The sequence below is a fragment of the Sparus aurata genome, chromosome 11 (assembly GCF_900880675.1).
Source record: "Sparus aurata chromosome 11, fSpaAur1.1, whole genome shotgun sequence".
Lineage (NCBI taxonomy): Eukaryota > Metazoa > Chordata > Actinopteri > Spariformes > Sparidae > Sparus > Sparus aurata.
Genome location: NC_044197.1, coordinates 17,667,257 through 17,695,024, shown reverse-complemented (window position 1 = coordinate 17,695,024; position 27,768 = coordinate 17,667,257). Strand labels below are relative to the sequence as shown.

The 27,768-nt window shown below is 39.9% G+C and overlaps 1 protein-coding gene across 5 annotated transcripts in view; it reads left to right on the top strand.

Annotated features, from left to right (window-relative positions):
* adgrl2a (adhesion G protein-coupled receptor L2a) overlaps nucleotides 1–27,768 on the top strand; it is a 207,298-nt gene that overhangs the window by 48,853 nt on the left and 130,677 nt on the right. The window lies entirely within an intron of this gene.

Below are 27,768 nucleotides of genomic sequence, written 5' to 3'. Positions count from 1 at the left end.
GTTTACACATATTTCTGCCATCAGGGTGCACAGTAGGATCACAGTTGGCTGAGTGAGTTTTAGGTTATTAAATTAGGCCCAAGGTAACAGGAAGAAGGATGAGCTACAGTTGGGCAGGTATGAGCAACAACATGTTTCCCTATTCATCATCCAAACAAAAAATACACACATTCAGGAAATTATGCAGGTTCACATTATCTCCTATTCGAGGAACAGATTTGGTGTTTGCATAATCAAGCCTGCATGCAGAACGATTTTTCATATTCAGGAGAGGTCAACAGTGGAGAGACATCTCCCCGGGGGGTTTTTCAAAGACGAAAGAAAGGTTGGACCTAAAAACGTAGAAAGAATTAAGCTGCTTAACTTCAGCCAAACCGGGAAGTAAATCACTTTCAGATTTTGCTCTGCAACAATGCAATAAACAATGTAGTGCAGAAAGCGTATGGAAAAAAGGAAACCTGATCATCTTTTTAACACCGTCTCATAGAACTTTATTTTGTTGCCACAGTAGAAAAACCTTCCCAAAATGTATGCTGTCCCTGGGTTTTGAGAACTGTTGCATTCAATACAACAGAGATCTGTCTATTAGCTTCCTGAGAGCGACCTGCCGTCTGCTGGATGCATACGCCCCTCTTCAGCTGCTGGTAAAACACCAGGGCTTTCTCAGTTTTTCATAAACCCCTCTGCTGCTGACAGGCCTTTCCCTGAGGTGAATCTGGTTGCTCCGCTGTTCTCACCTCTCTGACCCAGACACACAGCACACACTATCGCATTATTGTTTACTTACAGCTAACAGATGCTACTTTGACAATTAACGTTTTGATAATTTATGAAAGCCTTCATTAATTGTTAAATGTACGGTTAATTAACATTAATTAATAGTTATTTTACTATTAACAAACAACAGGATGCTTAATAAACCATTTGTTAAGCAATTGTTAATTGTAAAGTTGAAACTGTTTATAAGACTTTGTAAATGGTTAGTACATGGTTTATAAAGCATTTAGTTGTTAACAGTGAAAGAGCTATTAACTGCAGTTGAATTAAAAATAACATTTATTAATGATGGTTATTGTTAAGTGTTACCAATGTTTCCGGGTGTTGTCACTCTACATTTGATATACAAACAACTATGAAGGAATCAATTTTCTTGAACATTTCACTGGTTAAAACATGTCTTATTCTCAGAAGTAACAGTTAACTGATCTTTGGCTGGATTAGACCAACTTTAGCTCCGCATGAAAATAAAAAAATGCAGCTGCCTCATTTATTAGAATGAGGCCAGTTTGGCAAAGCTGTGGGGGAGGCGATGCAGAGATTACGTCAACTCATTAAAGGGTAGTCCAGCGAAAAAGTTGAAGCTGATTCGACTTTTGCCGCAATGCAACGTCAGTCAATGCAGCGACGTGTTGACCAATCACATACGTCCCCTGCGCACATTTCCCGATGGATTTCCTTGTATCGTAAAAGGAAGAAGTTGCACCGTGAACCTCGCTGTTGTCACGATGAAAGATAATCTCAGCTGTGATAACTTTCCTGAGTTTCAAACTCCTGTCTCATTCTGTCATAAACCAGTGTGCAGTGTTTTGACGTCTGAGAAGCCTCCTTATTATATACATCACTCAAACTCGACCTCCTGGATTGTATTTCATTGTTTCCCCTTACCTGAAGCTACACGCCCCCCTGCCAACGCAACCTGCTTCATTGTTCTAACGCTGATTTCTGAACGCACTCTTTGACTGTCAAGAGTTGCCTTACAGTCAGATGTTCCTTGGTTGGAGGGTTTGATTCCTGACCCAATTAGTGTCCACAATGATTGTTCTCTCTTGGAGTGTTGTGTGGGAGCTCTGTGTCCTTCCATATTATAAAGTGTCAGGTGAAGTGGAGATTGTAAATTGCTCATTACTGTGTCTATATTAGTCTCTGTGTTCACCGGCCCTTCCAGCCAGCCATCGCGGGAAGTACAGTACAAGCCGTAATATGCTTGAACTGGAAAAGGCAGAAAACATAATGACCTTTAGTTTGGGGATGGTAATGTGAATGAGTTGCCTTATAAGTTGAACACACATTGGTGCAGCTGGTACTAATGGGCGAAAAAGATGGGGCTAATTAAAGATAATTTAGTGTGTGGGTTGCTATAAATATTGTCTAATACCTGCTGATATTATGAATCTTTCCAGTAACATTTCCAATAACATTATTTCAGTCACAGTGGCTCTATTGCGTCTGCAGTTCTGGCAGTAACAGGAGATTTCATTAACACCTATGTGAAAACACCATTCCACTGCTCTCAAACTAGTGTCAAGTTAGTGAGATATTTATTAAAGCTTGAGTCCTTAATTAGGTTTATTAATAAAGTATATCCATCTGTACGTCATGGAGAGGTTGTCTGCACGCTAGGACACAAAAATGTACCTTGGCTTGTTAGGTAGCACTAGATAACAGTGCCAATAGCCCTTTTCAAAACAGAAGCGGACAGTGCTGCAAAGATATTTTCCTACATCAAGAGCAAAAGCATCGCAGCAGCTGTTTTTTTACACTTTGCTTGCTAACACATCAAATGTATGTAAAAGCCAGTCTTCGACAGAACATGTCACAAAATTTATGCCGTATTTTATGTCGTGTAACCATTTTTTCCATCAGTTGCATCACATGAGAAGGGGACAATGTTTGGAAGGTTAGGCATTTTACACTCGATATTAATGCTGCCTTGATTGCCCAGATATGAGTTATTAAAGCGGTTACATTTGATTTTAGCATTTAATAAATGCCTGGGTTGTGAAAAAAGAAAGTAGAGCCTCGCCAATAATATCTGCCAAGCAATATCTCGGTCGGCTCGAGTAAGAAGTGGTGACTAGTGATGATTATGATGATGGGTAATTAGTCTATGTTTATGCATCGCATCGAAATCTAAAGGTCCAATTTGTAAGAGTTGATTTTTCAGTCTCATTCCCAACTCATCAAATATTGATTCTTTGGGTTGGTGGCCATCTAGCTCTACCAACCCAAGAGTGTAAGTGGTTGATGACCTGGGGAACTCAAACATCAGTATTTGATAAGTTGGGGGTGAGACTCTCTTCCAAATTGAATTTATTCCATATTTATATCTATTTTTAATTCAATTTCCATTGTGCAGAAATTGTGTTTATATACCATTAATTTGCAACAGAAAATTTGTTCTGACTGAAATGTCAGTCTGACCACATACACTTAAGAGCTTCCACCAAAATAGCCAGAATTTCAATACAACATCCAGTTGGTAGTGACTACAGCATTATTAAACTTATTGTGGCTAAGTTTGGGCACTCATTGGTCTTTTGGTTGGCAAAAGATCACAGACTTGGATGATTCAAGTCCCCCAAAGCATCAGGCACAAAGCATTTAACTGAGCCTTAACCACTGAGCTTTTGTTGACCAAACCAAACCACAGTCAGGATAAGAACCCCAGTCTCTCTGGTGTCGAGTTTGTGCACTTCATACACATTGAGAAGAGAACTAAAGAGAAGTAGTTGCGCAGTGATTTTTCATTAACTAACTGAGACATCATAAAAGTAATAATCTCTTGAGGTGCATCACTTAAAGTGGCGAGACTCCTTAACTCAGCATTACCTTTGTCGGTGACATTATTTGGAAGCAACACATGGAGAAAACAACAATGAAATAAAGTGGTGACACTCGTAGTTTTCTACTAGCTACCCAAAAGTTTGAGGTATCTGTAACTGAAAAGATGTTGTTAGTAATACAACCATCCACTGTTATTAACTGTAACTGTGGATCCCCGCAGGTAGGGCTGCACATTTAAATGGGATATTACAAAAATAGTGATATGGCCAAGTGCAATATCCAAATTGCAAGAAGCTGCAATTCCTTGGGAAAGGTAAAATGTTTGTCAAACTAGCATTATAATGAAGTACTGTAGTGCTGCAGAGGTGCCCGAGCCTACATATCTTCTTCTCCAGATGTAAGAGGTACGGACCCCAAACAAATGTCAGATCCTCATGATTATAATTAATATCTGTGCAAAAATTGTGAACATATCACAGGTTCACAATTATCGCAATATCTGTCAAAATAATTGCAATAAGATTTTCTTTAATTTTTAAAGCCCTAGCGGGAGGAATAGTTGTTGCCATGGCAACAACAGCTGTGGATCCCAATAAGATACATAGTACATAAGAAATGCATAACATACAATGTTAGCAGTAGTTAGCCGCTGTATTGTAACATGCTTGGTTGCTTTTTACATAATTCGTAATTAATTAGATTTTTTTAACCAAATATATTTATAAGTATGTTTTCATAGCTCAACAAACACTTGGTTAAGCTAAGAGAAAGGTCAGGGTTTTGGTTAAATGCAAAAACAATAATAATAAAAAAATAAATAAAATGAACAGACCTGAAGCACAAGACAAGTTATTTACTTTTTAAGATTTCAGCCAACACCACCCACTTTCTCGAACTTTGCTCAAAGTGTTTTTTGCACCCTTTACCTTACCAGCAGCAGATTTACAGGAGACATGTATCCAGAGCCAGTAAGTTACACAACAGAAAAATCAACAGGAACAGTGTCTAAATCTAGTTGATTGCAGTTGTACTTTGGCAATTTTTCAATTTTCTGTCCACCAAGTACAATTACTGTGGTGAGTTATAAACTTTGATGTATGAGGTAATCACAGAAAACTGAAGTATTGCCCACCTTGTAACAGTTTCTGGCATCTGGGAGGGTTTTTTCTGCAAAGGCACAGCTGGTTGATTCATGGAAAATCAACAAAACATATTTAAGCAGTGATGTTCTTTTTATTTTTATAGTTTGGGAATTTAAAAAGCGACCACGCTCGCAAAAGGTAAAAGTCGGACAAAATGCAGAAACATGTTGGGTGTTTTACTATCTAGTTGATCTAGTTTAGCTGTGTAGTTTTTAGTGTGCTGAGCAGATGATCACTGTGTGTGTGTGTGTTTGTGTGTGTGCACATGTGCTCTGGCGTCACTTTTGGTCAATAATGGCTCGAAGTGGGTTGTTTTTCTTTTTTGTGATCTCGTCTCATTTCTTTCAACTGAATGGCACACACAGTGAGGGGTTGAGGGGACAGGCCATAAAAAAAAATATATAATTTTGTTGTGTACTTCTATTTTTCGAATCACCATGTATGTAATTATATTGCAAACATCTTAACATGCACTGTGAAGCTGTTAAAAACCTTAACTGCTCATTTATGAAGCTGTTTTGATAGTCTTACCGTGAAGCTTGGGATGATGGGCCTGAATGTTTAAACCCTTCACAAAAGGGAAAACTGCCTGCACATACGGTGAGTGCAGCACTGACAACAGTAATGAGTTTTAAGCGGCGCTACCTTCCTTATACTAAAGCTGTGGGTTTTTCCTTAAAGTGTAAGAACAAGAAAACACACAGAAAACGGCACATATTTCGTCCAAGGCTGCGCTCCTCTTAAAATGTACTATGTTCAAAAATTTCAAAATTCATACTGTCCAGACATGTATTAAAAACATGCCTGATTGGCTGATTGCGGCGATGATTTTTGGACGATACTTTTATTCTCTCTGGGAAAAGCAAATGCATGAGTTGTGCCAACCTTTAAAGAAGTCGACCTGACGATCACTGATTTTGTCCAATTATGGCCACATTACTGTGTTGCCAAAGTACCACATCGCCAAAACACCCGCACATTTTGCAGTTTTGCTCGTCAACAAACAGGAGTTAAAATCAAAATGTTTTAAAGGTTTTACTAAATGTTACTAATGGCCGCACTCATGGCGTTTTTCTGTCCAAATCCTTGTCAAAAACCTAAGCGCTCAGTCTCTAACTCATGGCCAAAGTCTCCATCAGACTTTATTTAAATATGCTAAATAATTTGGAAATGTCCTGATAACAAAAAAAAAAAAAGACAAACAAAGGGACAACTTGGAACAGGTCTTGAATGGTTACATTTAGTGTTCAAGTTTCAAGGTTTTTAAATAATGAAATAATTTTCAAAATGTACATTCTCAGTTGAATCTCGGAGGTCGTCGCACCGCAAATGATGAGAACACTGATCTTCTATTTGTCTGAGCCTTTATCTCACAGCCTGGTAGGTGTTGTTAGACTACATAGCTCCTATTAACAAAAATTGCAGGTATATATTTTAAAAAAAATGTTACGGTCATTCTGTTTGTGAGTCATCCTGTGCATGTACAAGGTATTTATATAAATATTTAAGTTGACTTATTCCCAAATGTCCACATGTCTTTCCTTTTGGCCAAGCCTAATTATTCGGTGCTTTCATGTTATTTCCCCAAAGACACAAATTAACATTCAAACTGACTTAACACATATTATCCACGAATGGTATGTTCCTGGTTCTGTGCAAAAATTTATGCGGCTGATGGGTATTGCGAAACATCAGAAATATAAAATATCCAATCTGCGCCTGAAATAGGAACCAGGTACGCTGAATGATTGACGTTCGATGAATACCCCAGTAATCAAAGTCTGCTGTAATGCTGCTTGTTTCATATGAGTCCTTCCTCTCCATCAGATTGCTGCCCGTGGAATGTGGCTTTGCCTCAGACCAGGACTTTAATTAGAATTGACTGGTTTTGAAGTCAGGCTGGTCATTATCTGGCTAACAGAAAGAGGACATTTTTCGAGGGGAAATACACGGAGTCTGTTTTCAAAGCTTAAGCAGATATGTATCAAATAGTCACACAGATGGATAAATGTGATTCCATGTCCTGCTTGACATTGTTGCTAAGCCTGTCTTCAACTTTTCATGCTACTGTGAAATTACTCGATTTGCGGCTGCAGCTCCAGGCAGAGGCTCATGGACAAGTGAGTGGAATGAGATTGTGGATGCTGAAATCTGTGCAACACCATAACACAACCGAGGATAGAGTAGTAAAGTTTATCAGATAAATGTTGATATACATGCTTTCACTGTTATTTGATTAGAAATTAGCACTTGTGACAGCACAGATTTGTAAGTTGTCAGTGGCGCTTTATATTCATTAAAATTGCAAAAGCAGGCGTGTGTCTTTGAACTTCAGAAAAGAGGAATAATAGAGGAAAGGTCTGCTTTGAGTCTAATGTTTGATAATGATAACAACAGCCTTAAAACAGTGATACGAAGATTACATGTTGTCACATCTTTTGAAGCGCTTGTGATTAGAAGTCTAAAGGCTCTCCAGCGGCCATGTTGACTAGATGTTTATAAAGACTTTAAAAATAGCTGTGTTTAGCAACAAAGAACGAGTCGAACAAAGCCATTAGTCCTTATAATATCAGTGGTAAGATAACATTATGAAATTTGGCTAATCACATCACAGGCTTTCGCCACTTGCTCTCGATAGCTCTACAGTGGATTGTGTGAGGAAAGCCCCCTTCGGCCATGTGGCTCGATGTCTTCAGCTGTGGTCTTTAATTACAACGGGAACAATGGGTCAGTTGTCTCAATACACTTCTGAGGCTAACATCTTTACAACACGGAGAGGCATGGAGAAAGCAGCTGTCAGCAAGGATTTCTCTCTCTGTCTCCCTTTTCTCCCTCTCTTTCCTTTTTATCTGCTCGGCTCCGATGTTGCTAAGCACCCCCGGTGCAGGCAACCATGTTTGAAAATATATTTGAGCAAGGAAAGCCATCCACATATTTATTCCGTTCCTCACCGCTGGATGAAACCACTTAGCATTTAGAATATAGGATGAGTTTCATCTGTGCAGGTATGCCACGGTGGGCAATCACCCAACCCCATGATGTTTCCGGGGAATGGAAGACATGTCCGACCAAATTGTTGTTGTAGGATCGTATTTACCAGAGACATTAATATTTATAATAAACAAAGGGAGATCTCTTGCATTAAGTCCTATCTGGCATTCAGCTTAGGTATAAGAGGACAGAAAAAAGCCGTAAATACAAGATGTTTTTTTGGCTGTTTGCTGTGCTGCTGCTGACCTTGATGAAGGTTTAATTGAGGTTTGGCGGATTAAAGTGCAGAGTGGCGTTGCTCAGACACAAACATAAGACATGTTTTGTCAAATGTTCTTTTTTTTTTTTTTTTTCTTTCAAATTTGTATTTATTTTTCTAGAGCTGTTCTTTGCAAGCTCCAAACCCAAAACGTATTTAAAAAGTTGATCTGTTGCCTTCACTCACACGTAACAAAAGATGGGATAGGAAATTTAAATACTCAAGGTGAATCGGACTAAACACCAACGCAGACATACCTTATTTATCGAAGACTGACCTTGCTTAAATAGAACCAAAGAGTTGTTTTCGAAGCTTGTCATTTTCAGAAGCATTTTTTTTTTCTCCATAAATGTTGCCGCAGTGACTGTTTGATAACAATAGCGGGATTTCCATAGAATACCAAGCTGTGCGATGAATACACAGCTCCGTGGGTAGTCCAACAGTCACACTCATGAGATGCAAAAAATTGCTTGAAATAAGGTATAAGCGGGTTTACACCCAGATAGTTGCATGTAATGTTGCACGGAGTCAAATTGAACAGAACAAAGTAGTGTTTAACTGTATCCCCTGCAGTGCTGAAATAATGACCCGCCTTTGTGTGTGTTGTGATCTCTGTCTCTCTGTCTTTCTATCCCTCTTTCTCTCACTCCCTCTCCCATATATATATATTTTTTTTTCTCACAGTTTTGGCCAATCGAGACATGTGGCTCAGCAGGAGAAAAACTGCTGTACTGAAACAAGACCATGAATAATTAAAATCAGTGTTATTAATGAACTTCCAGACATTATGTTAATGAACAATTTCAAGTCTAATTTGTCAGCGCGACTTTTGTTGTCTGTTCTGTCACTCTATATGCACATTAAAGGGGGCTATCATAATAACCTCAATTATGATAGGGGTTGGAGGGAAGTTGTCCTCATACGATGCCAAAGTACTCCCGGACCGGAACCTCAGCACAGCGCCAGTCATGTTGTTGCTCTTGTTTTGATAAACTTCCGGATAACTTTTGCACTTTTAACGTAACTGTGGATGTCTGTTTGAAACAAAACACAATTTCCTATCAAAATTGGGCCCTTGTAGTTCAGACTGCAGCGAGCTTAGACTCCAACTTCACAATCAGTCAGTGACAACTTCACTTTGGGGTTTAATCCCCCTTCAGTCACCCCTTTCCACAGCACATACATCATCAGCCACTTCGATCTCCCGTGAATATTATTTTCTAGCCATGAGCTGCACCACCGGGAACAGGCAGCTGGTCCGCTGGAAACACGGAGTGAGTTTTCTTACACGGCCTTATTTAATTTATTCACACATACGTGGTTGCCGGTCAAGAATGAGCTATGTGCAATCATCATGTGTTACAATATGTATAAGAGAGATCAATGAAATATGAAAGGAGACATATCAAAGATTCAGAGAAGTACTAAAAGAAAAAAGATCAATCAACGAACCACTAATGAAACAACCATAGGTTAGTATAATTGGGCGGATACATATTTAATCACTAAGCACAACGTTACCACAACATGTTGTTATCTAGTCACAGCGCTACTATGAGCACCAGTTGTGTCTTATCAGCATGACAAGATGGTGCAGCTAAGACCGAAGATCCCAAAGATCCATTAGTGTCCTCTTTTTCATTTTGACACCGACTTCTGGATATCTGCCATCACTTAATATTATATTACAGCATCAACAACCCCCCGTTCATCTTTATTACTGCCCCCCTTATCTCTTGTGACAGTTAATCATGTTACAAGTTCTTTGGGGTCGCTTCAGTTCTTTACAGCTCTCAGCATTGTCTTTGTTTCTCTTAAGGCGTCACATTCTTAACTTCTGATCACTGAACGGTCCATTATACAGTGCGTCCCCGCCGTCACAACTTGTGTCTTAATAACAGAAGTCGCCCCGTTCTCCCTCAGTGCTGGTTAGCCGTGCTGTGATTAATGTCTTCATGGTCTGGTCAAAGTGTCGATATCTTCAACAGCTGGGCCCATCTGTCATCTTTTTCCTGTGACACCCCCGAATGTAACTCAGGTCCTATCAGGGAGGCCATCCATCAAAGTGGTAAACAGAGACGTCTCACATTAGCAGCCCTGAACACTTCTCATCATATACCATAACAGACAAGTAATCATCTGGTATTATGTCGCGCCACAGGCTAATGTGAAATATTAACGGAAATATACAGCACGCCAGCTGCCGATTGGATGGGGCATCTGTGCTTAGCGCAATGGGTGGGTAACAATTTAATATCATGGAGACAGTAGATTGTAGATTTTCTCTGGAGATATGTTCTAAAGCTGTTACACTGAATCAGGGGACCTCACCAGCACAAAACAAATGATTTTTGGTGAAATCCTCCCCTCTACCTTTTTTTCTTCCCTCCACCGTGCTTTGTGTGTGTGAATCAAAGCCAACAAAGTCCATTTACTCTGAAGAGCTTACGTCTCCATATTGATTTGTGTTGTACACTCCGTTGTAAAGTCTGAGAAGCAAAGTAGAGAAGAGCATTTCACCTGTAGTTAAACTCGATCTGTTTTATAAGACTCATAAAAATGACTGATACCTACCACCACCCTGGAACGTAGAATCTAATGTTGCATTCGAGTGCATTTATGACGTTTGGCAGTCACCATGTTTCCTCCAGGGGGCAGTAGAATCAGGGGCAGCCAGGCTGTCTCTTGATCTATCAGATTGGTGACGGATTCCGCACCAGATAAATGCTGGAGGGTTTGAGGCCACGGGCCAGCTTACCAGGGATCAACCTCATCGTTCTCTCCAGCAAAACCCCCCCACCACCCACCTCCCCTCCATCCCTCTGCCTTTCTTGCAGTCCTGTGCAGTGCTCACTCCTGGCAGGGATTGTGCTGACACTGTAGTGGGAGGAATATATGCATGCTGGAAATCAAGATCCGGAGCTTTTGTCAGTGCTGTTGTCAAGTGATAGAGATAAATGCGTGTAAAATATGTGTTTTCAGTGTTCATTTCGCCCGTGCCTAACACTTAGCTCTTAAAACCGAGAGCCACATCTCTTTTTCTATTTTTTTTCCCCCCACTGCTTCCAACAAGAGTATGTTTTTATATTCACAACTGACACGTAGATAATGGCCCCAGCAGTCGGGATTCTTCGAAATTAACTTGTTAAAGACAGAGATAAAAATGTGGTGATATCAGAGATAAAACATCAGTCTCTTGGCTGTTGTGGCTCACCATTGTGGTCCATTATTTTTGATTCAACCAACAGCAAACCACATGGTGTTTGAAAAAAAAAAAAAGAAAAAAAAAAACTCTATTAGATAAAGGAGGCCAAATTAAGCACAGGTTCCCTGAAATTGAAGCAAGATAGTGTTTCTTTGACTCTTTGAAACCCAACCACGTTCTGGCACGCATTTAGGAGGAGGACGGCTAATTGCATCAGCACCTCTGCATAAAAACTCAGTCAGTTATGAAGACATAATGGGAAACAGGATTCCTCTGCAATGCTTCATGTGATGCACAACTTTTTTATTTCCGAGCTCAGAGGATTTTATTTCTTTTATTTTTTCATTTTTGGTTCCCCATCTGCTGTGGTCAAAGGAGAGATACCCATTGTAACAGTAGGAAACACATCACATGGATTGAGGAATGAAGCAAAGGAGGCCAATAAGCAGGGCAGTTAAATAGAAATAGTTTCATTTCCTTTGGTGTAAACAAATACCCCATGTAGTCCCCGGACCAGAGCTGTGGGTAATCGGCTGCTATAACTCAACAGAACACTTTGCCCTGAGCTAAACATAATACTTCCTGCACTTAACTAAATCCATTTTTCAACGCTCAGAAGAGTTATGACACACCAATACATTATTTTACAAATGTCTTGCAAAGCTGAACCTTCAACACAGCGACGTTTGTTTAAAAAAATGCAGAACATTTAAAGAGAAACTTCAGAGCTTTGACGGGGCTTTTTAGTTCAAATATAAAAATGTCAAAATTACCATCCTGATCCCCTCTTCTGTTTCAAGGCAGTTCTCTTCATTTTCATTTATCCATGTGACTTGCACATATCAGGAGGCTGGTCAACAGGCCGTTTCCCATCAGTATGGATTCTTGTCCCAGTGCTCAGGCTTAGCTTTTCATACACTGTGCGGCCCGGATGCTGACTGCGGCAAACCAAGATAACTAATCACTGCTCTCAGCCACAGGTCTGCACAGAATTGTATAGATTTACAGAAACAAGATGTGCAGTTTTGAGCAGAGTTGTACAGATTGAGCGTAAAGTCAAAGAAATCCTTCTCAAGGACAAAAAAATATCCAAAAAGCGAGAGTAGTCGCCCGCGTGAGACCTTGTCCTTGCCTGCCAAAGTTTTTTCCCTTTTTTTTCATCAAAGTTCTTAAACTCATTCTTTTGTAATTAGCACCTTGCATCTCTGAGATTGGTTATACCCAACTGCTTAGGAGGGGATGGTGCCTGCACTGCTGTAATCGCATGAATGCTTCTTTTCACCCCATCACAGGGAGACGCGGGAGGTCTTTTTTCACTTCTGCAGGTGGTGTGAATGCCATTGCCACACCTTCTGGAGCAGCATGCCTGTATCCAAAGCCAAGACACTCCTGTGGTACCTCGCGCCGGCGACACTGTTTGTACAACCTAGCACAAACACTTTGCCCATTTGTTTCACTCAAGTTGTAATGGTGCTTGACTAGCTCCTCGCGCCTGCATGTTTCAGTTCATATCTCAGCAGTAAAGCAGGAGACGGGTCGGTCTAAGGTCCTGCTGCGAGGCCTCGGTAGATAAAGCACGCCGCAGGTAAAAACATGCATGACCACTCACCATTAGATCACTCCCCATGCTGTCCCTGAGATGGCGCTCTTAATTAGAAGGTCCTTGGATCTTGCTGTCTAAACTCAGGTTTTACTGCCCACATTACCATTTTATATAATACAGTTCCTCACGTTCCGCAGTAAAGCAATGCCAGGGCGACAGTATATTATGAACACATGCTGTAATTGACACTATTTTGGAGGTGCTTTATGGCTTCATTTCCAAACTTCGGCTTTTCTCCTGAGCACCGTCTGCGTTGTCTTCGGCGATCAGCCCGTTACTCACCTGTGCTTCCTCCCCAGACAATGGCCGGCTCTGCTCATGCAGATGATGAGGTGCAGTATCAAAGCCAAATGAGATGGCTGCCAATTAGGGAGGACTTCCAGGTGCATTTCAATGCAAACTCGCACCAGTAACTGCACCCTGTAGTGTCTCCATTCAAAGACCGTTTGTAACAGGCAGACTTTAACGGAAACTTATGAAAGTGTTTCAATTACCAGAATAATGATGGACCTTTTGCCAATACTCAACACATGGGGGGATTTTTGAACTTTGTAATAATGTCTTACTAAATCTTCTAAGCAGGTAGTTAAATTGACTTGCCACCGCTACAGTTTGTATAACCTTTTTTTCTTCCTTTAATGTTGAAAGTTAACAGAAAAAAAAAATCAAATAATCCATTTGTCTGTGCTCTGGATGGACTCCAGTTCAAATGCTTGGAAACAGTGTGAGACCACACAGTTATTTGGACAGCCGGCACACTTCCCAGGGGATACAATGGACTTTTATATTGTCGCTACAAGTGCTGTAGCACAAAAGCGCCAGACAAATTCAATCACCTTTCACAAAATGTACATGTCACTCCGACAATAGTTAAAATATCTGTAAATTTGAGTTAATGTAGCTGTGCTTGGCGAGGTGGTTGACAAGTGTGAGCTACTTGTTCAGTGCAAAATTAATTGGAGTAAATTTGCGTTAAGAGGAAGAGGAAAAACCAATAAGAGCTGCCCGAAAGGGAAATAAAAAAAATCATTGTAGACATAGAAATTAGCATTTTAATCATTAGTGATGAACCAGGAACTTCCCTCTTCAAACACCTTTTACCCAAAACAGGTTAGGTCATGACAGAAAAAAGACTTTCCTGTGTTCCTGTGAGTATGTTTCCTGAATCTGCAAATGCACCGTGGTGCACCATTGTGGCCTTTGAATCAAACATTTTCAGTTATTATTCAAATTAAATCAAGTCAGGGCAAACGGGAAGAGCAGTCAGAAGAAGCTCGCTGCTGTAAATCTTGAAGCTCTACCTCTGTGATTGCTCAGGCCACCGCGGAATAAAGATTAGAAGAAAATCACTAATCACAGCGGATGTCATTAGCATACCACCAATAACGGGATGCAAAAGGGAAAAGAGGAATTGCCTTATAATGCTGGATAAAGTAGGAATCAATGCCATGTATGGATGCACACAGCTGCTTGACAAACAGATATATTCACTTCCAAACATGGGTAAAGGAAGTGTCTAATAAAGATGTTTTTTTCAATGTTTTTGTCTGAGTCACTCGCTGAAGCACTTGATGCTAATATCACATTCCCCCTCTCTCTTTTGATCAGCTTTTGCAGCTGGGCTGCCCTGCCTCACTTGGATGCATCAACAAAGCTTGAAGTGGCCACTCTAATCTGGTTAAGTATTGCCTGGTTGGGGAGAAATTAGCTGGATTCTTTTAACTTTTCAAACAAACATAATACAGTCAAACTTGCTGGATGAGAATCAATTACATGAACTGAAAATAGGTTCATTTCTGGAAATCATCTAATACATCTATTCAATGGCATATGCCTGTAGTGTCACATCGGAGCCATATTTCAGTCCAGTGAAATGAGTGAAGTAGAGGAGTATCTGTCGAAACACCGCCGGAATACGCTTCACAAATCTTTTCCACCCAGTGGTGATATTGCCATTATCTGCATTACTTAAAAATAGTTATTCCCCGCCTAAATCCATAAGATATTAGAAGGAATAATGGGATAATTTTAGGGTAATAGCGTAGTGTCTCACTATGATCAGTTGGATATGTGACCGCAAACTATTGTCCTTGTGGCAGAGCTTTTCCATGAGCGTCGGCTGCCGGCCAAACACTCTTTTCTAATTCTAATAAAATAGTCTTAATTAATAAGTTGCTATGCGTGTACATTTCACAACCACTGGCCGTCTGCCTCAAAACAATGTGAACATATTGATGGAGAAACCTGCCTATCTGTCTTTATCGGTGCTGCCCTCACATCTCTATGAATCTGTGTGCACTGCGCATGCTCAAATGAGTGTTTGTATCCTGCTGAGTAGAGAGCAGAGAGTCATCTTCAGTGTTTGACAAATATTAGCAAAATAATTGGTGACAAAACAGATTAAGAATTTCATCGATTGCACAGGCAGATGACACCAGCCAAAGCAGCTTGATGATGAGCATTTAAGAGTCCACTAAAAGCGCTGCATCTTTCTTTGAAGCTTTACAGACATTTGTGCGCTTAATGAATGACCAAATTAATGAATTGTCTTTATTTTAATCGCACACTTTGCAGCAGAGCCTCCTCTAAGATGTGGTGTCGACACAAAATAAAACAGGCAACGTCCTCAACGCAAAGGACCTATGTCACCTGAAGGAAATATAGAATATCCCTCAACCTCACACTTCAATTTTACAGTTTAATACGTCAGAGAATGCATTTGTGTTTTTTTTTTGCAAACTAAAGTCAGATTCCCCAAAACATAACAGATGTTCACAGACTGTGAGGGATAAAACGCACAAGGCTCCTAATTCTTTACAATAAAACACTACAGGTTTACTAGCGGGTAGCCTAAATCATTTAAATATGCAATAATTAAATCAGTTTTATATGATTGAAATCTGTCATTGGGACGAACCAGTCGCCACCAGATTTGGGCTCTTACTGTGACATTTTTTACCCCGGGGGGTTTGCTCCAGACCCCCCATGGCTGACTCCCTTTTACCCCACTGGCTGTTTACCCCATACCCTCGTGGAAAGCTCTGTTGTTGTATTGGTCGTTTATATAAAATAACCTACGTTTAAATCATTTCTCTGTTTATTCAACATATTTGCTGCTGTGAAGATTGAGAACTATATTTTCCTGAATTACCGGCGGCCGCTTTGCTTTGACAACACCAATATAAACAGGACAACAGATGTCTGTTTGGTCTACTACTTAATACAATACAGAATGTATTAACAAATTTACTCTGTCATCCTAAACCTTTGATATACCGTTGCTGTGCAACCCGTGAAGCAGTCTAATCAAAACTTGTAATAGGTAAAATAATTACATGAACTTTCCATTCAAGTGTAATGTGAGTTTTTGTATCTAAAGCTAAGAATATCCATCTATGTACCTGTCGAACAATGATGTGTTTAGATTAATTGCCAGAGATAGTTAATGAAACATTGACGTCGCTATTTTGATATCAACATCTTCTGCTTATCCGAGGTAAGACTGAAAAAACAAAGCAGAATCCTTTTATCATCGACTTGCCGAACAGATGGTTTGGAGGGGGCGAAAAAAAGAATATGATCACAATACTAACATTTTTGTTGTATTGAACTGTTTCTCCCATCGGATCTTTAGGGCAGATTGTCTCCATTTTTCAATGTGTATAAACCCTTTGTTTGAGAGAGATCTGTTAAATCTGTCTTGCTGCTAATAAACTGCCATTATTCCCTCCAACAAGGCTGTGCTCATTAATAATGCCTCTGTCAGATGCTCATTCTCTTCTGTGAAAATAGAAAATATCATTAATTACAGTTTCTGTCACCCCGTGACAGCTCAAGCAATTGTTCCAGACCCTGAGTTCTGTTTCATTGTGTCCATACCTAGTGACCACCTATTCTTTACTGTCTCAATGGGGATGTCCAGCATGCGAGAGCCACAAAGGCCCTGGGAGATCTCACCACACATTGCAGAGCTTCTGTCCCAGCAACACATTAGTCATCCAGGGAGCGATTGAGTATGGTGGTAAACTCAAAATGTAGATCTATCTCACTCTCTCTCGAGCAGAGATCATGGGAGAGATTGAGTGGGTTTACTTTTCATTGTGGATTTGTTGTATTTTTTTATTTTTTTTGCAACTGAGAGAAATATCCTCCTTGGAGGAACAGGGATTTTCTTATTCAGTTCGTCAACTGGGGGTAAGAGAAGAAAAAAAAGACTAGACTAGGCTGCAGCAGCTGAATGTAGAAGAGTGCATTTTATGTATGAGCGGAGGATCTTATTGCATTAAGGAATGCTCGCAAATGAAAGAAAAAAAAAAAATTGGTCAGCGTGAATGCGAGGAAAACAGTCGTGGGACAAAGAGCCCGACTCTCTCAACATATCCGAGCAGTGTGTTAACAGAGGGAGTCGGCTTGGGTTGTTTAGTTTTACATTATGTAAACAGCAGAGCAGCCCACAATCACAGAACAACTGTTCCCCAGAGCGTTCCCACGTCAGACAGATATGTGGCTTACTTCAGTGAGTGTTTTTTATTCAACCTAATGCTGCAGCTGCCATACATTAGTCGCAAACTCAAGACTCGAAATGTTTTTGAGTTTATTAAGCGCTATCAGTTTGGCCGCCAGGTTGTTGTGCGGCGCCAGTATGGAGTAAAGATGTCATATCAGCCGTCACGCAGAGCTCATTTCAGTTTGTTTGTGTATGTTTTTTGGCTTCAGGGGGCTAGAATAAGAGACAAACACGACTGTTTCGTCCTCGAAAAATTGGAACCTTTTCCAAAAAGGTGTTGGCGTTTTCTTCACTGCATTATTGCAGTGAATATTGAAAGGGAAAATAACAGAAAGAAAACAAGTATTTTTATGGAACAAAAACCTAAACACTCTGATTCAAATATACTGATATTTATATGGATATACGGAATGTTAGCCTATACTACACAATAATGAGGAAGTTATTCGGACAGTCCATAGATGGCCAGAAACACTAAGATAAAACAACTTCAGAATGATAATTCCACAGAAAATAAAGGGACAATGCTTAAAGTTCCCATGCACCAAAATCACTAGATTAAGGTGTGTAACTTCCTGGAAAATCATGAAAAATGCTGATGCTCATCCTGCAGTCAGGGGCATACATTAATTATTTCTCCAATAAACTCTTTCTCTTTTTTTAAGATGTAAAAAAAGAAGGGACATCACCTGATTGATGTGCTGTTTGAGTTCTACCTCACGGTTTACTGTAGAAAACAACGTAACTATATTTACTGATGTGGGTGAAGTTGGATCATGTTTTATAGAGAAAATATATTCACTTTTTAGAAATATCCAGGGCTGCACAATATAGAATAAACACATGATCATCAACATTTTCAACAACTATCAAACTCATGATAACGATGTTGGGAGTCTGCACCAAACAAACGTGTTTTCTTACATCTGGAGGACGACATATATAGACCAGGGCATCGATGCAGCACTACAGAACTTTGTTCATGGTGTTTTGTAACACATTCTACCCTTATAAAAATATTGCAATTTCTGTGATTTGGATATTTATATATATTTCCATAACATTCTGACAAATTGTGCAGCTCCAGTAATAACTTTGATGGAATGTTCAGCATGTAGGAACAAATAAAATCCACTTCTATGGCAAAAATGGATGGGAATTAATGATTTAATGTGTATCAATAACCTGAAGGTCTTTTGTAATGATACATACAGGACATACACATAGACTGGGGATGCAAAGATAATGGTGCGATCCACATCGATCAGTTTGATTTGATATTCTGTTTTTAGATATATGGCCTTGACCATACGTAACAAACCATTGGATGATTTTAAAACAGTAAGTCCATTCATGTACAACACATGTTCATCGGGGGTGAAATGTCACTGGATTAAATGTTTTAATAAAATGTAAAGGCAGTGAGGATAAATTAAATGGCATGAGATAATAAACAACACCGGGCCCAAATCAAAATCAGTCACTCAAAGAAAAAAAAAAAAGACGCCGTTCTTCAAAGGCTTTTCGGGGGAAAGACCTAAATGTGTTGTTCATTATTCATTTCCTGGAAAGGCCAAAGAATTCATTTCATATTCCGTGCCTGTGATAAACCGTATTAATGGATAAGCTGTCGAGGTACCATACTGTTTCTTAAGTTATTGCTGAAATATTCTTTCACACATTCTGTCAAACACAGGATTATATGACACAATAACGCAGACTTCGGTTAAAGTTTCCCATGATGGATAAGCTTTGTAGGATATGGTACCAGACCCCATACATGGATGTAATTAAACAAGGGCAAGTGATAGCAATAATGTATCATCCACGAGAGCCGAGGTCCTGGCTTCCTACGAACCAGTGTTACCAGAGACAAATGACTTGCAGCAGTCGCCAGCGTCGCTTTTAACTTTGCATGGTGCAGACACAGGGAGGGAGTGTCTCCCTATCAGTGGTGGCCCAGCCAAGACAAATGGACAGTCATAATCCCCCCACTGGTGGAGAATGTGGTTTATTAGAATACGATACAGTGGATGTGAAATCTTTTTTCTCACTGCGCGATTCAGTTTCCAGCTCGTTCCTCACCACACACAAGTCATCCTTGACAGTTTTCACTTCTTTTTTTTTTTTAAACGGGCTTAGCCGTCTTGGAGCTACTGCCTTCAAAGGAAGACAAGTTGTCTGTCAAGGAGGAGAGTCAGAATTTTTATTATTACTGCCTGTTCAGTCCCCCAGCAGAGAAACGTGTGCAGTTTCAAGTAGGGCACAACATTTAATGCGTAATCAAGCTGGACAAAATGCACAGTGGGTTCTGCTAAAGAGACAGATGCATTCCTAAGTGTCCTAAATTTGGAGACTTATTCTGGTTTCCATCGGCACATGCTGTTTATCTATTCAGTTACAGGATGCTCTGTTTGGGCCACGTGTGCAGGAAGTGCTGACACAGAAAGATTTAGCTATTATTGCATATCATTACATGAATAAAATATGTGTATGATTACATACAAAAGTTTGTTCAACCATCCTCCAATTTAGGTCTGTTGGGTTAGAGGGAGGGAGGCGGAGGGGGGCGGGTTTTGTCAATAGCTTGAGAAGTAATAGGTTCATGACCCGTGTTAATAATGAATAGAGAAATTACAAAAAACAGTTCTGTAATTTTTCAATAGACAACAAACGTGATTACGTGAATCATAATTTTTCCTCACGCGGCCTTGAACCTTGGTTTGCAAAAATGTTCTACAATCAAGTCGTACTAAAGAAAAAAATCGTGTGCACTCTGTAAACCTCCACATGAGAACCTCAGTGGCTTTGATTCACCTCCTCATTGTGTTCCCCTCCGCCTTCGCTCCTTCAGCCCACAACCATTACATTGTCATTCATGTTAGCCCGACTCTCGGGGCTCTAAAACACGTTGTGCTTTTATCTCATACACTCTGGTCATTTCTTTTAACACAGTAAAGACCCGCGGTGCTAGCAAAATCATTTATGGCCTCTTATGTCCTGTCCTGTCCAGTCCTCGAGGGGTCCTGCAGTGTCAGGGGAATGTAGATGAGTCCAGCTTAGACCTCGTTTTTTTTGCCATTTTTTGATAGACCTGCAGATGGTTCCGTGCAAAACCGAGACCCCCGACGGGACCTTTTATCCTTGTTCTAAAAATGACCGTCTGAGCTCTTGATCATAGGTGGTTAAGGAGAGGGTGAGTCCTCATTTCAACCCATCATTTCTCTGTAATTCCAGTTGCCCATAAGCGACGTTTCACATTAGGAAATATTTGCTTGGACAGAAAAGACATTATTCACCTGCTTTTTAATATCTTAATGCCACTGAATTGGTATTCAGCTGAAAGTTTTTTCTGCGAGGAATTCACACACAAAAGATTTATGTTGTAATTACTTGAGCATAATTACCGGGGAAACAGTCAATCAGCATAAATTAACGAAGCAAATAGTTTGGAACATGTACTTGAGGAATAAACACAATATCAATTATAATGAAAAACAGAAATTCAGGGTGCTCAGAAATGGCCTTTAAAGTCTTCCACATTTTTTGATGAGAGAGGAAAGTTGTGAGACGTAGCTGTGTTCATTTGTGTTTAACTTTTTATAAACGGTACAATAACAAATGTACAGATTTGCCTTCTTTTCTTTTGCTTGGTATTACTTAAGTGTCCTTCCGGATTTCTTACTAAGCCTTTGCAATCCTACGAGCACATTTTTAGCATTTACAGCAACACAGCATCCCTGCATTTGATCCTCATTATCATTTAAGACCATATTAAATGTCTACAGTGATGGGTTGTAAAGCTTAATGCATAAAATAGTTACTGTTATCCAATTTTTAATAGGTAATAAATATGTGACAAATCATATCCTAAGTGTATAGTTTTGGTGATGGAACTTAAGACTTGAGCGTGATGTGACTGCAGTTCTCACGCTGATATTTACTATTCAGGTCACTGATATTTTGGTCCCAGTTTCTTCATATTTTGACCAAACTTTGTGCCCCAAACCTGCAAAGGTGCCACATCTTTCAAGAGTCGAGGGAAACACCTGCCAGTCTGTCACAGGGCGAACGCATTCACATTCACACCTACAGGCAATTTCCAGTCTTCAGTCAACCTGAGCTGCATGTCTCTGGACTGTCGGTGGAAACTGGAGCACCCGCAGGAGACACACACAAAAACACAGGATCGAAACGCGTGAACCCGTTTTGCTATTAAGTGTCAGCGTGCCACCTCCTTACTGAAATCTAGACTAATGCAATTCTTTTACAACAGCACTTCCATGAGGCATAGTGACGCTCCATGCCCACTCAGCGGAGATGCAAATTATGGGACACATTAATGTCCCTCCTAGAAAAAAAAAAATGTTTTTACTCAGCCATTACGGCTCACTCAGTCACTTTTGAAGCAACAGTTCGGTTGAGACGAGCTGTAAAATGAAATAATCTCACAGGTCCCCTTGCTGGCTTTGTCTGCAACTTTAAATTGTAGCTCACAGTCTTGTTCATTGAAAGGAGTCGGGTCAGGTGTCAGTGTTTGTACTTTTACCCAACTATTATTGGATTTACCCAATTATTGACTTTTTGATGTTTATAAAACCTCCAAACAGTGTATTTAGTTCTGAAAATGAATTACACTATATTCTATTTCAATGCAGTCTAACGCTGTGATTCCAAAAAGAAAAAAGAAAGACTTTATCTTCAGCGACAAGAAAAACATTTGAATAGTTTCTCTCTTTCTTTTGTCGAATGCCTGACGCTCTAATCCAATACATCACAATATGGCAGGATTACCGCTGAAATTCAACTTAAAGTAGGTCTTTGCCCCGTTCCTTTGCAGATTACAGAATGATTTTGCAAAAAGGATTTAGGAAAATAGTAGATTAAGGTTAAATCCTGAATTGTAGATACACAGGAAGTGGATGGGCAGGGAAATGCTGCAGTTAGAAGCAACTTTTATATTTTAGATAGAGTGCCTCGGTGGCAATTTCTTGTAAATCCAACCATTTAACATGTTGCTTTGTTCTTTTTCCATGAAGTGAGAACCGAGAGTTAGAAATGTAGGAGTCATGCCTCCCCAAAAACATGCAATCAAAGAGGAGTTGATTTAAACTAAAATTGAGGTAAAAAATGGTTGAAAGGGACTAAATGCTGATCAAACATGACAACCGAGCACAGAATATCAATTTCTAATCTCTGTACCTACTCGGGAATTCACTATTTTAGAATATTAAAGGTTCAAAAGCGTTTACTCAAGAAGTTGCACTAAAGCGCTAAATTGTGGCTGAGCATGAGATTGGATTTCATTCAGCATAGATTTCCTCTCTGAGTCAGGTACTGTAGCGTGGATCAGCCCTCCTCAAGAGTACAGTTAACAAACTTCATGTGTGGCAGGGGTTAGCGCTTATGTGCTCAGACAAGGTGCTGTTTGCAGTGACTCCTAAAGGAGCCTGAGCGCTGTGGATTACAAGCAAGGCTAACGTTTAGCTCCCACCCCAGACAACCATGAGTCATAAGCTCTAAAGAGCTGCCGCATATGTCTGCGTCGCAAGACCATTTGTGATACGACAACATGACCTTTGGATTCAGACCCCATCTGCTCGGCCTCAAATGTTTACAGAGGAGCGAAGGAGTGCTTTGTGTTTGCACGGACTGGAGTTTTAGAAAAACATGCTCCGCAAACAATCCATTTTTAATAAATCTTGTCCTCGGCGTAACAAGCTGCGAAGTCAAGAAAAGTCACAGCAGGAAAGCTGTGATGCACTTCTGCCCGATATGTTCATTTTTCCTCCAGTGTTAGATCAACACTTCACTGTGCTATGCCTTCTTGGCATCTTTTTCGGTAAAGCTGTATCTCAGAGTTTAACTATGGCCGTGTAGGCAGTGAGACAATCATTAAGATTTGTTGTGTATGTTCTTTCAAAAGGACAACTTTGTTGAAAAATGTCTGCTTCAATGTATTTGGCCTCTTTAAAAATACAGTCCTGACATGTTATTGCCTTATAAAGTTTATATGGTGAATTTCAGCAGACAAAAGCCAATATAGACATTCATTTGATAGTCATGATTCTGGCCATCTCGCCAATACAAGGCCAATTTTCACTTTCCTTTTTCCTCTGTTTTTGGTCTCCACCTACTCCTGAGGGAATTGTCTGAAATATCTGACTTAGCAGCTAGATGGACAGGTAACGTACAGTGGATTAAGAAGAGCATTTTTGGGCCAAAAAACAGCCAACCAAAAGATAAATTTAGTCTAAAACTGAATAACTCCATATAGAACACAGTTCTATATGTAGAACAGCAGTTTAAAATTAAATATCACACTTTTTTTTGAAACTCTAATTTTTTCTCTTTAGATATTTTGCACCAGCTATACCCAACTTCTGTCTTACGTTAGGATGCAGAGTCTACACTAAATGATACCTTGAAACTACTTAGTTTAATACTAAAGCTGTGTCGATGTTTGGTTGCACTACGGCGGCGTAAAGTTAATTTGAACTACTCCAACATATAGGCCAGTGTTTATTACCAAGCTGTCTATAGCTCCCACTTGTCTTTGAACACCTTGCTAGGCAATGTCGTAGAGGCGAACAGCTAAAAATGTTGTAAGTATAGCACCAGAAACCAACAAAAATGTATGCTAACAGGGACAAAGCATTAGAATTAGGGGATTCAATGTTGAAAATGAATGAATGTTAAAAAAGATAGTCTGCACTGGCTAACTGTGTTGAAATAGTAGGCCTAGTAATTCGTAACTTTGGGTCACGCAGATATCGAATTTGTGTTGGTGTCTACTAACTCTCAATGTTTCTGTAATCAAAGGCGCATCCACTGAGTGGGGGATTGGCTCGCCCAGCTTCACCAGGCCTGGCCAGCGCTTTTCTGTGTAATTCCAACTGTAGCGGCCTGGGTAGAAACCATACATACATTACTACATACACCATACATCATCCTGCTTGGCAATCCCATACTTCGCCTTTCTCCGCCTCCCACGACAGGGATGTGGGGTTGGACTTGCAGAAGGATTTAAAGGCTTAAAGACATGATGAAAAAAAAAAAAAACTCTAATCCTGTCCCCATGTTTCAATTATCTCCTCATTTTTGTCAAACATATGTAAAAGTTAATCCCTTTCATTATATACAGTACGTATATGTATTTTAGTCCCTTTCTTCCCGCTCACTTTTTCTGGACTCCTCTTCAATGAGGTGTGTATGTACAAGTTATTCCAACTGAATTTCTGTTGACTGGTTTAAACCAGCCAATATGACAAAAAAAAAACAACCTAATTTGACTGCGTGGGTTGCCGTAGTTAGCCATGTGATATCAGAGGTGTTTTGCATCTCAAAAACTTTGTTTATGACTCCCAAAGACAGTGATTGTACTCTGATTTATTAATTACTTCCTTGCCCTCATCTTAATTCAATAACGTGGCTGAAGTGGGGTGACAGTCCTCCACAGCTCCACGGTGCTCTGTGTTTTCTAAGCCGTGCACACTTTTGAATCTACTTCAAAGTACTTCAGGTGTATTTGACATTAGTCCATGAAAAAAAACAAACACTTTTTCCTATTTAAACAATTGAAAAGAGACATTTTTAATTAAGCTACGATAAATTAACAAGTTGCATCCTTTTCTCTCCTCAGTCCCTTCCACCAAGCCCCCCTGTGCTTTTTATTTATTCATTTATTTATTTGTCTATTTATTTATTTATTTATTTTCAAATAAAATGCCAAAACAATAAAAACAAGAGACATACAAGTATTCAAATTAGAATTACGGTCTCTGCGGGCCAAGTGTAAAATTGCTTTCACCTCCTCTGTGTTGACCGGCGGGCCAGGTCATTACTGTAATTCTGCTGTGAAAGTATTTTTTTTTGCTGCAAATCAACTTATAAACTGTGGAAATTAACAAATCAGTCTAGGATGGTTGAATTTGTATGGAGAGTACAGAGATTGTCTAAAGTGTATGATAATTAAGGTGAAGCCAACCAATAAGTCTGGAAAAAAAAAAAAAAAAGGCAACAGTCAAATATTATTCCACATAAAATATACCTCACTCTCACTGCTTGTTACTGCCACTGTGTTCGGTGTTGTTTACCCACAATATCTGTATGACCTCACATATACATTCAAATATCACATTATTTAACTTGTCCTCCAGATGTGCGGCCGTCTGCGTATCTCCCCTGTTTTGACATTTGACATAAAGACTACACAGATTAAAACCGTGTACATCACTCGTTAGCGCCATCAGTCAAAAGCGTAAAAAGGTTTAAATATACAACACCGCTGACATGTGGAACTAGCTGTTGACATAGCTCCGATACATTAGGCCCCTAAACAAACCATTCCTCGGGAAATCATCCGTTAACGTCATGCTTTTGGCAAAAATGTGTTTGCGTTTTTAGCATAGGCGGGTGCTCTGCTGCTAAATCAATCGGTGGCCATCATTATTCTTAACAGCGCTATAAAGGGAGGCTATTCGTTCGTGCCAAATATGTATACATTTCTCATAAACCACGACACATTTGTTTAAATGAAACGTTTCGTGTTGGGTAGGCTTTTGCAGTAAATCAACTTCCACGTACCCCCTCATTTTCTGATTTGTTAGGATCCATTTGAGCATCATATTGCCATAAAACCACACAGTAGTAACTTTCTCACTCTTCTTTGTTTTTTTTTCAAGGTGTTTCGAGTAGAGGGTCTGAAATACACACGAAAACTGAGATAATAACAGTTAATCAGTCAGCGGTAACTGCCTTCCACTGACAAACGGGAGCGACGCCCGCCTTGCTAAATCACCGGCTTGTCAGTCGGAGTCATCGCAGTTTATTTGTTACGTTTATCTTACTGAGGAAACTGATAAGTAAATAGGTCTCAGGGGAACGAGTCCTCTGATAATAGAAAAAAAAGAGTTCTAATGGTTTTGATGCCTCGCTGGATAGTTTGCTTTTGGACAGGAAGTGGGCCCCGTCCTGGAGAAATTTGACCCGGGCATGGGGGGGTCAGCAGCTTGTCACAATTATCCACCGGGTCCTTTGACTTCCACATTGGGAGAAAAACAAGAGCCAGTGTCTCCTGGAGCTTTTACCACTGCTTTTGGCCAATCAGGAATGTCACAGGAAGGGAAGAATCCAGTTGGCAAAACCTTTATCAGCCCATCAGCACCACTGCATGACATGGGAAGACAGCCAGACATTCTTCTCACAGGAGATCAGTTTCTTGGCTCAGCCTGTGTTTAAGTGGGTCCTCTGCCACTTCTCTGTTGCTGATAGTAACCCATTTGGCAGCCAGACATGACTCGGCTGCCTGGAGGAGGGCTGAGGTGGAGGCAATGAGCAAATCCAGTCATTGTAAACTTCTCTGAAGTCATTCTAGGAATGTTTTGAGAGCACTTAATTTGGCCTATTACTCACATGGTTTCCCAGAGTCTCTCTCTTTACATCTCTCTCAGAGATAACGCAGATCTCTCCGGACCCGAGCTATTCATTTAGACGGAGGGATCAGACGGCGCGATCGCCCCGAAAAGCTGCACACCTGTAGTGCGGAGGGCTTCGGTGTGTTAGCTGATGGACACTGTGACAGGGCGCTCATGCTTTTGCCGAGGGCTGTCACTGCCCAGTCGGAGACAACTGTTTCAGAGAACAAAGTCACATTGAAGCCCATTTTTTTCCCCCTCTGTGTTTTTTAGTATTTCTACCTCAAATCTAGGTTCTAAATGTCTAAACATTTCATTAAACTAAGCTGCAAAATGAAAGGCACAGAAAAACATGTGAAGAATTTTACACTAGGGCTAAAATGAGCAGAGTTTTACAATTTTTGCTTGAAAGACAAAAATGCTAAATTGATTAGTTGCCGGTTATTATTTTTCAATAATCAACGCAATTAATCGACTGATTGTCGCAGCTGCGTATAAGGTAATGTAATGAGTAGTGCTATTATCTCAAGGGATCGATGAGTAGGTTTGTTTCCCATTGGTGAGTTTCACCAAATTAGCGTTCTGAATCACAGCAGCCACGATGCAATCAGAACATCGTAATGAAATGGGCACGTTTGCTGTGAATGTATTTTGCATTTATGTATCTTTCAATGTATCCACCTACCTTTTTGCATTTTGTTTTAAAATCTGTATTATTTTGCACGTTTTATGAACACACATCCTCGTATATATTAGCATGCAAAACGTTTATTTTCACACTGGTTTCAATTGATCTACTACTATGCTCTATCTGATTTTCTTAACAGTAATTTTACAATTATCACAGCTTCCTGAAGCCCAAGGTGCTGTCTTCAGGTTGCTTGTTTTCCATCCAACCAAGACACCAAATCTGCAAAGATGCAAAAAATGACAGCAAAGCTTTACAGCTGAAAAGCTGGAACCAGAGAATGTTGATGATTTAACCATAAAAAAGAATGATCAGAATAGCAGATTCATTTTCAGTTCATTAAATGATCATCAATGATCATGATTAACCATTTACAGACAATTTCAGTATTAT